The sequence below is a fragment of the Arachis ipaensis genome, chromosome B10 (genome assembly GCF_059453495.1).
Source record: "Arachis ipaensis isolate K30076 ecotype BB chromosome B10, ASM5945349v1, whole genome shotgun sequence".
Taxonomy (NCBI): domain Eukaryota; kingdom Viridiplantae; phylum Streptophyta; class Magnoliopsida; order Fabales; family Fabaceae; genus Arachis; species Arachis ipaensis.
In genome coordinates, this window is record NC_142435.1 from 92,452,115 (window position 1) to 92,465,319 (window position 13,205).

Genomic DNA, 13,205 nt, shown 5'->3' on the forward strand with positions numbered 1-13,205 from the left:
GAAAAGAAAATAAATAAACTATATGCGTGTGGTGTGTATGTATGGGGGAGAGACTTGAGCAAGTAACTCCTTAGGGGTGCTTCAACACCTAGCACCTTGAACCAACTGGTTCGGGAGTGTTGGCTGAAAGCTTATTTTAAAGAGTTGCCCCCTTACAAGAACACTTAGCTTAAGAACAAAAATAAGCCCTGAAATGACAACAAAATGATCAATGAATAAAAGTCTCATGGGATGCAATCACAGTGAGTATTCTAAGACATGATAAAGGTCTGAAAGCCAGGAATAAACCTAACTTGCTATGCATGAAACCACCATAAAACCAGGGACATGACTTCCACAAGAATGATTCATTTCTCTTGGCATTCCATTCAACATTCTCTTGTTCCAGTACTTGCTTAGGGACAAGCAAGCTTTAAGTTTGGTGTTGTGATGCCAGGGCATTTTGGCCAGTTTCACTGACCTTTTCTTTACTGTTTTTAAGGTAGTTTCATGCATTTTCTTAGGAAATAAGCTAGTTTTGGGCAGATATTCACTTACGCCTTGATTCAAGCATACATTGTGCACTTTACATGATTTCATGAGGATTTTTGCATGAGTTTAGTGACAATTTGTATGATGCATGATCCCATGATTAAGAGCAAGACTTTGATGCACTTTGTTTGATTGATTTCAGGCCAAAAGAAGAAGAGAAGAAGCCACGTTAGTAGCTACGTTAGTTACACTAACGTAGGCACTAACATGGAAGGAAGGAAAGCCCCAACGTTAGTGAGAAAAGTTAGTGGCATTAACTTTGAAGAAAGGAAATGGAGCCAACGTTAGTGATACTTAACATTATCACTAACGTTGGACCAAGCTCATAAGTGGCCACGTTAGTTGCCACGTTAACTTAGTTAACGTGGCCTCTAACATTAAGAAGAAAGGGGCGAAGCCAACGTTAGTGACATTCAACATTATCACTAACGTTGGCTAAGTCACATAAAGCCACGTTAACTTCCACGTTAACCTAGTTAACGTGGAAGCTAACGTGAGGAAACAAAGTGGTCGACAATGTTAGTGACACCAAACATTGTCACTAACGTTGGGATGAACACACACTATCCCCAAGAAGCCACGTTAACTCCCACGTTAACCTAGTTAACGTGGAAGTTAACGTGAAGAAGAAGAAGTTGTCGACAACGTTAATGACACTCAACATTGTCACTAACGTTGCCAACACAAGCCACAAAGAGCCACGTTAACTCCCACGTTAACTTAGTTAATGTGGTAGTTAACGTGGGCAAAAGTCCCACCTGGCAGCCTGACCATGCCTTCTTCAAACAGGCATAACTTGGGCCACAAAGCTCTAAATGAGGTGATATTAGTGGCATTGGTAAGTAGGATTCCAGAGCTTTCCAAGCATATATGGCACTACATGGTTGACACTAAATTTGAGGGAGAAAACCTGCCCCGAAAGTGCAATGATGAACATGGTATCAGCCTGTATTTTGGCCAACTGACCTCTTCACCTTCCAAGAAGTATAACTCGAGTTGTAGAGCTCCAAATGATGCGCTTCTAAAGGCATTGGAAAGTAGACATCCAGGGCTTTCCAACAATATATAATAGTATGGGGTGGACACTAAGTTGGAGCTTCAGAAACGAGAAATTGCTAGCGTTATTGGCAATCAACATTTCCAGTAACGTTGGCATATATGCCAGCAACCATGTCTACTTCAAAGGAGCATAACTTGAGCTACAGAGGTCCAATTGAGGTGATTCTAGTTGCGTTAAAAAGCTGACATTCAGAGCTTTCCAACGATATATAATACTCTATAGTGGGCATGAAATTGGAGCACAAACAAGAGGCATCTTTTAAGCCCCAAAAACACCAACTGGGCAGCAAGTGCAACGTTAGCCACAATAACTTTAGCACTAACGCCACACTTGTAGCGTTAGTATGGCTAACTTTGGAACTAACTTTAGCACCTAGACCTCAACTTGACTCACTTCTCTCTCAAGCCCACTTCAAAGCTCAAGCAGACAAGCCCACAATTGTCAACCAATCAAGGCCACAAGAAGCATCTAGAATAGGAATTTTCATTTAATTGTAATTTGCTTTTAAATTCATTTTGTAATTTAGGAGAGCCTATATAAAGGCCTTAGTTTTTACATTGAGATCATCTTAGGCTATACGGAGGGGAATTGAGGGATGGAAGAGGGGTCTTCGGACTCCCTTCCCTCACACACTTTTCCTTTCCTCTCTTTGTACTTTTCATTTATGAATGTTGAATTTTCATTTTCAGTTTTTATCTTCATCCCTACTTTTCTGCACTTTCTTTTTTTTCTATTTTTGTAGAGCAATGATCAACTAACTCTTTACATTGGGTTAGAGAGCTCTATTGTGATTCAATGGATCAATTGTAGTTCTTATTCTTCTTCTTTATTTTCTCTTGATTTTACTTGAAAGCTTTCGATCTTCATCCAATTGGGTAGTTATCTTGGAAAAGAAACTATTCATACTTGGATCTCTTCTGAACCTTGGAAGAGGAATGAAGAGATCAAGCTAGAAATGCTTTCTCATGCTGGACCAAATTGGGTATGGATGGATATGTGACTATAATCCTCTCAATGCTTGATTTGGGAAATGCATGTGGTATAATCAGTGACCATACTTCATCTCTTCTCATGAGCAATTGACCAAGGAATTGGCTATTGATCAAGATTTGAGAGATTGAATTATAAGAAATTGTAATTCAATCACTTAAGATTGCCAAGGAGATCAATGAGTGCATTGATTGAGGAAGAGATGAGAATGAACATGATTCAGAGGATTGCAATATCTCTTAATCCCAATGTTCATTTTATTTTTAGTTCTTACATTTACTTTTCTTGTCATTTTACTTTTCTGCACTTTATTGCTTTCTTTACTTTTCTGTCAATTTACATTTCCTTGTTACTTATCACATCCAAATCTGAATCGTCTAACTAGGATAATCAATTAACCATTGATTGCTTAATCCATTAATCTCTGTGGGATTCGACCCCACTCTATTGTGGGTTTTACTTGACGACAAATCGGTATACTTGCCGAAGGGAGATTTGTTGAGAGACAAGTTTTCCGTGCATCAAGTTTATGCATAAACTTGATGCGGGGAAAACTTGTCTCTCAACAAATCTTCCTTCGGCAAGTGTACCGAAGTTGTCGTCAAGTAAAAACTCACAATAGAGTGAGGTCGAATCCCACAGGGATTGATTGATCAAGCAACTTTAATTAGAAGAATGTTCTAGTTGAGCGAATCCAGAAATTGGGTTGAGAGTTGCAGAAAATAAAATGGCGGGAATGTAAATAACAGAAAAGTAAATGCTAGAATTAAAGGACTGGAAGTAAATGACTGAAAATAAATTGCAGAATTATAAATGGGAATGGGGGATTTGCTCATAAAAGTAAATCGCAGAAATTAAAGAGAATGGGTAAGATTAGAGATGGGGAGTTCATTGGGCTTAGGAGATGTTGCAATTCTCCGGATCAAGTTCATTTTCATCTCTTCCTCAATCAATGCACTTATTGATCTCCTTGGCAATCTTAAGTGATTGAATTGCAATTCCTTGCAATTCAATCTCTCAAATCTTGATCAATAGCCAATTCCTTTGTCAATTGCACATGAGAAGAGATGAAGTGTGGTCACTGATTATACCACATGCATTTCCCAAACCAAGTATTGAGAGGGTTACAGTCACATACCCATGCAAACTCAATTTGGTCCATCATGAGAAAGCATTTCTAGCTTGATCTCTTCATTCCTCTTCCAAGGTTCAAAAGAGATCCAAGTTTGAATAGCTTCTCTTCCAAGATAACTACTCAGTTGGATGAAGATCGAAAGCTTTCAAGTAAAATCAAGAGGAAAGATAGAAGAAGAACAATGAAAATTAGTATTGATCCATCAAATTACAACAGAGCTCCCTAACCCAATGAAAGGGGTTTAGTTGTTCATAGCTCCTGAAAATGAAAACAAAGATGGAGAATACATCATAAAACTAGAAATTACAAAGAAAGTAAAATACAGAGAGTGGTTCTTCAGCCTCCAAAACTATTTTACCATTCAAAGCTACTCCTATATATACTACTCTTCTCAGCTTCTAGTTCACTCTTCAAGTCTTGGGCCTTTGGATCTTGAGTTTGAAGCAGTTCCTTTCTTTATTTGGGCTTGGCTTTGCTTGCAGAGAGAAAGTGCGGAGTGGGCAGAGACTTAAGCTCAGGGCGTAAGGAGTGTTAATCATTTAGTGAAAGTCCAAGTTCGGGAACGTTAGTGACACTTAACATTGTCACTAACGTTCCAATGCACCCCTTTTGCCTTACGTTAAAACCCACGTTAACTAGGTTAACGTGGCTTTTAACGTTGCCTTGTTAACCTTCGAGAACGTTAGTGACACTCAACATTGTCACTAACGTTCCAGTGTGCCCCTTCTTGCTTCACGTTAAAGCTCACGTTAACTAGGTTAACGTGGCTTCTAACGTGGCCTTTGCCATCCTTCGAGAACGTTAGTGACATTCAACATTGTCACTAACGTTCCAATGTGCCCCTAGGTCTCACGTTAGAGTCCACGTTAACTAGGTTAACGTGGCTTCTAACGTGGCCATCTTTTAGCCATCCCAACGTTAGTGACAATGTTGAGTGTCACTAACGTTGGCTCATCCTTCATTTCTCATCGTTAGCTTCCACGTTAACCAAGTTAACGTGGAAGTTAACGTGACTCTTGGGGGTTGTGTGGTTGCTTCAACGTTAGTGACAATGTTGAGTGTCACTAACGTTGTCGACAACTCTTCATCCTCTACGTTAGTTCCCACGTTAACCAAGTTAACGTGGGAGTTAATGTGGTACTTAGCACCATAGGCCAACGTTAGTGACAATGTTGAGTGTCACTAACGTTGGCTTCTCTCCCTCCCCCTTAACGTTAGAGGCCACGTTAACTAGGTTAACGTGGCTTCTAACGTGGCCACTTATGAGTAATTGCCAACGTTAGTGACAATGTTGAGTGTCACTAACGTTGGCTCAACTTCTTTTCTCCACGTTAGAGTTCACGTTAACTTGGTTAACGTGACTCTCTAACATGGGCATTGATGGCTTTTTGAGAGTGTTATTGGCAATCACTTTTCTCATTAATCTTGCAAGTTACCTCCCCTTTTCTTGCTTCTTTTTGGTCCTGAAATCAAGCAACAAAGTGCATCAAAGCTCTAGTCCAAGTCATGAGTAATGCAACATAATATTTGTCACTAAACTTATGCAAAATCCTCATGAAATCATGTAAAATGCACAATGTATGCTTAGACATAAGTGAATATTTACCCAAAACTAGCTTATTTCCTAAAGAAATGCATGAAACTAACCTAAAAACAGTAAAGAAAAGGCCAGTGAAACTGGCCAAGATGCCCTGGCATCACAACACCAAACTTAAAGCTTGCTTGTCCCTAAGCAAGTACTGGAACAAGAGAATGATGAATGGAATATCCAGAGGAATGAGTCATTCTTGTGGAAGTCATATTACTGATTTTATGGTGGTTTCATGCATAGCAACTTAGGTTCATTCCGTTACTGGCTTTCAGACCTTTATCATGTCCCTAAACACTTACTTTGTTTATATCTCATGAGACTTTTATTCATTGATCCTTTTATTGTTATTTCAAGGGTTATTTGTGTTATTTAGGCTAAGTGCTCTGTAAGGGGGCAACTCTTTAAGATAAGCTTTCAGCCAACACTCCCGAACCAGTTGGTTCAAGGTGCTAGGTGTTGAAGCACCCCTAAGGACTTACTCCCTCAAGTCTCTCCCCCATACATACACACCACAGGCATATAGTTTATTTATTTTCTTTTCTTGAGACCTTGGTGTCCAGCACCTCTTTGGGTTACTAAATGCTTTGTAGTGAGGGTTACTCTTGATAGTGGATTTTCAGCTGATAATTCCGGGTTAGTTAACCCAAGTTACCAAGTGATAAAGCACCCCTAAGAGCTTATTCATCCAAGTAGATCCCTCACACAGGAGCACCACAGACACTTGCCTCAAGATTAAAACCATTGATGCCTAGCCTTGCTGCTTACTCTTTTTCTTTTGTTTTTCACTTCCATTGTTCTTTCCCTTTTCTTTTCTTAGGATCTTGTTATTATCTTAGTCTCATGAGTATATCCAAAGTCAAGTTTTCAGGGTAGATAGTTGTCCTCCTAGCCTTGTGGTTGAACCAACTTAGCTAACTTATGACTACCCCAAAGATTCATGAATGCACTTCCACAATATGAACCCTACTCTGGTCTTTTAAAAACATAAACATTCTCTTCTTCATTTGATAAAAAGGGACAAGCTTACAAGTAAATAAGGGAATGATGCAGTGACATAAAGACCAGTGCACATAGACTCTCTTCAATACCCAAAAACTAAAAATAACATGATTTGAAAAAGGTTTAAACATAACATGGAAGCAGGTTCTATTTCATACAAGATCTTCCTTATTTAAAGCATATAAAACAATGGACTAAAAGGAACTCCACCACCTTTCATTCATGTGGATGCCCGTGCTCCCCTCCTTGCTTGTCCTCATTGTGTCTCTCTTGAGTGCTTGTGCTCCCACTTCCTTTGCCTTTTCCAAGCAGCTTCTTCCAGAAACCACTATCTTCCATCTTCTTCTTGAGTGTCTCCTTTTGCTGTTTCACTTTCCTCTCTTCTTGTTCTACAAATTCTTTTTGGACCTCATCATATGTGGGAATGGCATAGTGTAGATGATGCATATTAGTGGTCATGTAGTTCAACTCGGCTTGAGTGTTTACATAGAACTCCTTCCTATGTAGTTGCCTTCCTTCATTGAGTACACTGAACTCATTGAAAGTTTTCATTTGGGCTATCTGCCGCTGGTTGAGCTCTTGCAAGTGCTTCTCTTGAATCTCTTTCTTCTCATTCACTTGGTTGATGGCTTGAGTGAGCTGGGAGTATTGTTCCTGCTGCTGCTCCATTTGTTGTTTTTGCCATGCTTCCTGTTGACTCAGCCGGTTCAGTATTTGCTCTTGTCCTTCCCTATGTCTCTGTCCTAAATCTTCAATGGCTCTTAGAAGGTGAGTCATATTCAAGTTGGCTGGGTCATGATGCTCTTCTTGTTGATATTCTTCCTGATGGTATTCTTCTTGATGAGCTCCTTCCTGGGCCCTTTGCCTTCCTATATGTGGCCTTCTTAGTTGCTGAGCCGGTGTGGTATAGACCATTCGCTCGAGTGTGACTGGCCTCCCTGGGTTCACCCAGTCTGGGCTGCTGTCCTCAAATATTACCTTGGCCTTGTTGCACAAACGGAGAATGGTGCTGGGTACCAAAGTCTGGCACCTGAGTCAGCTTTCTCAGCTGACTCTTGAATCCCTTCGACAATGAGCTCATGCACTTTGATTTCCCCACCTTGTACTAAGCATTGTACCATAGTGGCTCGATTGATGTTGACCTCTGAATTATTAGCAGCTGGTAGGATAGACCTCCTTACAAGCTCAAACCACCCTTTAGCCTCAGGGTGAAGGTCTCCCTTTTTATGAATTTTGGTCTCCCATCTAAATACCTCTCCCAGTCAGCGATTATGACACAGATATCTGATGCTATCTCTGAAAGCTCATCCTTATCGGGGCTTCTACTTATCCTTGCCTGATAACTCTCCTCATCAAAATGAGGTGATTTCAAGTGAAAAGCTCTTGTTATGGCACTTGGGCTGAAGTCCACCTCCCTTCCTCTCTAACTGCATTTGCATAGAATTCTTTGATGAGGTTTCCATTGATCTTCCCCTCTGGACTGGTGAGCAATTGCCACCCCCTCTGTTTGATTTTTCTCCAAATCTGTGGTGATTCATTGGCATTGATTTGGAAGATTAATTCAGGCAATATCCTTCTGGCACTTATCCGCTCAATTTCATGCTCATGAAAGACAGTCTTGAATCTCTTGTCATCAAAAGGAGCACTCTCCATAGGCCCCTTCCTCTTTTGCCTCTTTTAGCTTGATGATGCCATGGCTTGAATTGTTGTTTGAGGGGGTTTGAGGCTTCGGATAGATGAAGAGAGGGTTGGTTAAGCAATTTGTGATGAAGGGTTTAGTGTGCCAATAGAAGTGTGGAGAGTGGGGATTTGAATGTGAGGAGTGAGCATGCACTACGGTTCACTTATATAAGAAAATCATGAGTGGATGAAGGGTGTGGATTGCATGAATGTTTACTAGATGAACGGATGGGGTTGTGTATAAAGGGAAGACAAGGATCATCACTTTAATGAGAGTGATTGGTTCGTTCTTCAAGGGTCTTCTTTCTCCAATGTTGCATGGCAGCGTTTCCCCATGCGTTCCTTCTTGAGACATGTGTGTAGTGCTCTTCATTAAGTGGCGAAATCTCCCCCATTTAATTGTCCAATCAATCCCTTTTTATGCTTCTTTTCCATTCCTATAAAGATTTGAAATAAGGGAATTAATAAATAAAACAAAATTAAAACTCTACGGCTAGAATAAAATGAAAGAAAGGATTTGATTGTTTGTTTATGAATTCCAACTAACTAACTAACTATTAGTGGTTCCTTATATGCATTTTGGTGGCACCATGGGTGACACCAAACTTAGTTTGAAGCAATGTGATGAAAAGTTTTGTTCAAAGCTCCCAAAGCCAGCATGCATCTTGGTTTGCTTTGAACACCAAACTTGTTCTTCACTATATACTGCATGATAAAGAATTCACCAAGTGTTTGTCAAGTTTGGGTTGAAATCATAAAGATTGACTTATTCATTATCATCTGAAAGCATCTAAAACATGGGTTGCCTCCTATGAAGCGCTTCTTTAGCGTCCCTAGCTTGACGTTTTTCTTTCATCACGGTGGTTGGTAGTGCTTAAAGTCCTCCCCTCTTGCTGTGGACTTGTATCCATTGGTTGGATCAATGATCTCCACATGTTCCAGGGAAAGAACTCTGTTGATAGTGAAGACCTTAGGTAATTGAGATGGCATAGTAGGGAGATTAGGGGGAATATCTGGGAAGTAAGCTGAGACAACTCTATCCCCTGGAGAGAAGTCTTCCGTGGGGATCTTCTTATTCTTCCACCCTCTTCGTACCTTCTTCATTGTTTCTTTTGAGGTTTCCTTCCCCTTGGTGACCTCTTTTCTCCAAGGAGTTGTGATGCTGTCTTCACCTGCCTCTAGAGGTTTGGGTTCCTCCAACTTTTCCTTGAGCTGTGGCAGTTGCTGTTTTCCTTGTTTGTCAGTTAAGGGGGTCTCAGAATGAACTGGCTGTGCTTCAGTGCTTGTTTCCTCCTTCAGTATCTCATTATCATTTGTGCTTAGTTCCTTGTCCTCTTGATCTGTTTCTTGTGAGAGTTTGAAAACATTGAAGCTGAGTCGTTCATTATGGATTCTCAATATTAGCTCCCCTTTCTCTACATCGATAAGTGCTCTGGCTGTAGCTAGAAATGGTCTTCCCAATATGATTAGGTGAGTGTGACTTTCTTCCATGTCCAGAATGACAAAGTCTGTTGGGAGAAAGTACTTCCCAACCTTTAGCAACACATTTTCCACCACTCCTATTGCTTGCTTTTGAGTTTTGTTAGCCAGTCTGATAATGACATCTGTAGGCATTATCTCATTGATCTGCAGCCTCTTCACTAGGGATAAGGGCAGTAAGTTGATGCTGGCCCCTAAATTGCATAGTACTCTGTCGAACATATTTGCACCTATGGCACAAGGGATATGAAAACTTCTTGGATCTCTTCTTTTTGTAGGCAACTCAGGTTGAATAAGGGCACTACATTCCTTGTTCATCACTATAGTTTGCCCTCCCTTGAGTGAGCTTTTCCTGGGAAGAAGTTCCTTTATATACTTGATGAATGCAGGCATCTGTTGGATTGCCTTGATGAATGGTATGTTCACATGCAGAGATGCAAACAAGTCTAGGAATCTTGAGTATATTCTTTTTCCCACAGCACCATTGAGCAGTTGAGGGAATGGTGCATAGAGCTTCAGCAGCTCTTGTTGTGAGATTTCTGGTTCTTTGTGATCTCTATCCTCCTCCTTTGTTGAGTTGTCTTCAGGTTGTTTGCACATTTTGCCTTGCTTGTCTTCAATCTCTTGATCACTTGTAGTGACCATTTTGCAATCTTCCCATCTTACTTTCTTTGCTTCTTCCTTGGGGTTTTTCTCAGTGTCACTTGGGAAGCTATCAGTAGGTTTGGGAATCTTCTCAGCTAAATATCCCACCTGGAATTCCATCTTCCTAATGGTTTCTCCCTGGTTCTTAATATTGGCTCGCACCTCCTCTTTGAACACCTTATTTTCTTGAATCTCTTGGCATATTCCTTCAAGTAAGGCTTCAATTTTAGAGATCCTATCATCAATTGATGAGTGGTTCGGAGCAGATGTGCTGTTTTGGTTTTGATAAGTATGTGGAGAAGTGTTGTTGTGGGGGTGTTGAGATGTCCTCTGGGTGAATTGTTGGTGAGCTGCATTGTTGTTGGAGTTGTAACGTCTCTGGTCTTGGTTTTGATCTTGCTCACTTCCCCACCCAAGGTTCGGGTGGTTTCTCCATCCAGGGTTGTAAGTCTTGGAGTATGGATCATAGTTTTTCCTTGGTGAATTCCCAATGTAGTTGGCTTGCTCCTGACTCCCTTCTGCTTCTTGGTTTACTCCTTCTTGTGTTGTTGATGAAGTGGAGATTGCTGCTACTTGGTTCATCTCCATCTTCTTGGTGAGGTCAGCCAGCTGCTGGGTAATGAGCTTGTTTTGGGCCAACAGAGCGTCTACATTGTTTAGCTCCATCACTCCTCTTGTGTTCCCTCTTTCGGAAGCATAGAAGTAGTCATTTTCTGCTACTGTTTCAATAACATCTATGGCTTCCTCAATGGTCTTCTTCTTGTTCAAGGACCCTCCAGATGAATGGTCTACTGCCTTCTTTGACTCATAAGAGAGCCCTTCATAGAAAATGTGCAGCTGGACCCATTCGTTGAACATGTCAGGTGGACACCTCCTTGTTAAGTCTTTGAACCTCTCCCATGCTTCATACAGAGTCTCACCATCCTGTTGCCTGAAAGTTTGAACCTCAACTCTCAGCCTATTGATTCGTTGAGGAGGGTAGAATCTTGCTAAGAATTTGTTCACCACATCCTCCCAAGTTGTCAAGCTCTCCCTTGGGAAGGATTCCAGCCACTTGGCTGCCTTGTTTCTGAGTGAAAAGGGAAATAAGAGCAATCTATAGGCGTCAGGATGAACACCATTAGATTTCACTGTGTCACATATTCTCAGGAAGGTGGTCAAATGTTGATTGGGGTCTTCTTGCACACCTCCTCCAAACGAACAGTTGTTCTGAACAAGGGTGTTGAGCTGTGGTTTAAGTTCAAAGTTGTTGGCATGGATTGTTGGCTTTTGGATGCTACTTTCACAATTGCCTGGGTTTGGATTAATGTAAGAGCCCAAAACTCTTCTATCCTCCCCAGCATGATTTGCTCTACCTCCTCTGCCATGGTTGTGAGTCTCTTCATCATGATGATTTTTCATGTTTTCTTCCATGTTTGGTTCAAAGTATTCCTTAAACTGTTCCTCCTCTTCTTCAGCACCAACTACTCATTTTTCTTTTGCCTCCCTCCTTAGTCTAAGGAAGGTTCTCTCTGGTTCAAAATCAAAGGAAGTTGAAGCCCCGCTTCTTCTCCCTGTCAAACAACCAACAAGTACAAGCAAAGAAAATAGGTGCAGACAGTATTTGTGTCAGAGTTATTGTTAGTTGTGGGTGATGAAATATATGAAACAGTTAGTGGGTTAGCAAACAGAATTGAAAATAACAAAGAAAAACAAACGGGTAGAGGGAGAAGGGAAGAAGTTAAGCTAAAATAAAAAGTAAATCACTCAAACAGAAAAATGAAATTCACAAAATAAAAATGCTCAATCTAGTGATCTTCCAATCTAATCATTGTTGATGCACAATCAATCCCCGGCAACGGCGCCATAAACTTGATGCACGGAAAACTTGTCTCTCAACAAATCTCCTTTCGGCAAGTATACCGATTTGTCGTCAAGTAAAACCCACAATAGAGTGGGGTCGAATCCCACAGAGATTAACGGATTAAGTAATCAATGGTTAATTGATTATCATAGTTAGACGATTTAGATTTGGATGTGATAAGTAACAAGAAAATGTAAATTAACAGAAAAGTAAAGAAAGCAATAAAGTGCAGAAAAGTAAAATGACAAGAAAAGTAAATGTAAGAACTAAAAATAAAATGAACATTGGGATCAAGAGATATTGCAATCCTCCGAATCATGTTCATTCTCATCTCTTCCTCAATCAATGCACTCATTGATCTCCTTGGCAATCTTAAGTGATTGAATTACAATTTTTTGTAATTCAATCTCTCAAATCTTGATCAATAGCCAATTCCTTGGTCAATTGCTCATGAGAAGAGATGAAGTATGGTCACTGATTATACCACATGCATTTCCCAAATCAAGCATTGAGAGGATTATAGTCACATATCCATCCATACCCAATTTGGTCCAGCATGAGAAATTATTTCTAGCTTGATCTCTTCATTCCTCTTCCAAGGTTCAGAAGAGATCCAAGTATGAATAGTTTCTTTTCCAAGATAACTACCCAACTGGATGAAGATCGAAAGCTTTCAAGTAAAATCAAGAGAAAAGAAAGAGAATTCAGAATAAGAACTACAATTGATCCATTGAATCACAATAGAGCTCTCTAACCCAATGTAAAGAGTTAGTTGATCATTGCTCTACAAAAATAGAAAAGAAAGAAAGTGCAGAAAAGTAAAGATGAAGATAAAAATTGAAAATGAAAATTCAACATTCATAAATGAAAAGTACAAAGAGAGGAAAGGAAAAGTGTGTGAGGGAAGGGAGTCCGAAGACCCCTCTTCCATCCCTCAATTCCCCTCCGTATAGCCTAAGATGATCTCAATGTAAAAACTAAGGCCTTTATATAGGCTCTCCTAAATTACAAAATGAATTTAAAAGTAAATTACAATTAAATGAAAATTCCTATTCTAGATGCTTCTTGTGGCCTTGATTGGTTGACAATTGTGGGCTTGCTTGCTTGAGCTTTGAAGTGGGCTTGAGAGAGAAGTGAGTCAAGTTGAGGTCTAGGTGCTAAAGTTAGTGCCAAAGTTAGCCACACTAATGCTACAAGTGTGGCGTTAGTGCTAAAGTTATTGTGGCTAACGTTGCACTTGCTGCCCAGTTGG

At 40.3% G+C, this 13,205-nt stretch overlaps 1 non-coding gene across 1 annotated transcript; it reads left to right on the forward strand.

Annotated features, from left to right (window-relative positions):
- The first annotated feature begins 10,966 nt into the window (after positions 1 to 10,966).
- On the forward strand, positions 10,967 to 11,070 carry LOC148580878 (small nucleolar RNA R71). Its single transcript, XR_015896559.1, has one exon. It is a non-coding gene; the product is annotated as a small nucleolar RNA R71 (small nucleolar RNA).
- Positions 11,071 to 13,205: the final 2,135 nt, after the last annotated feature.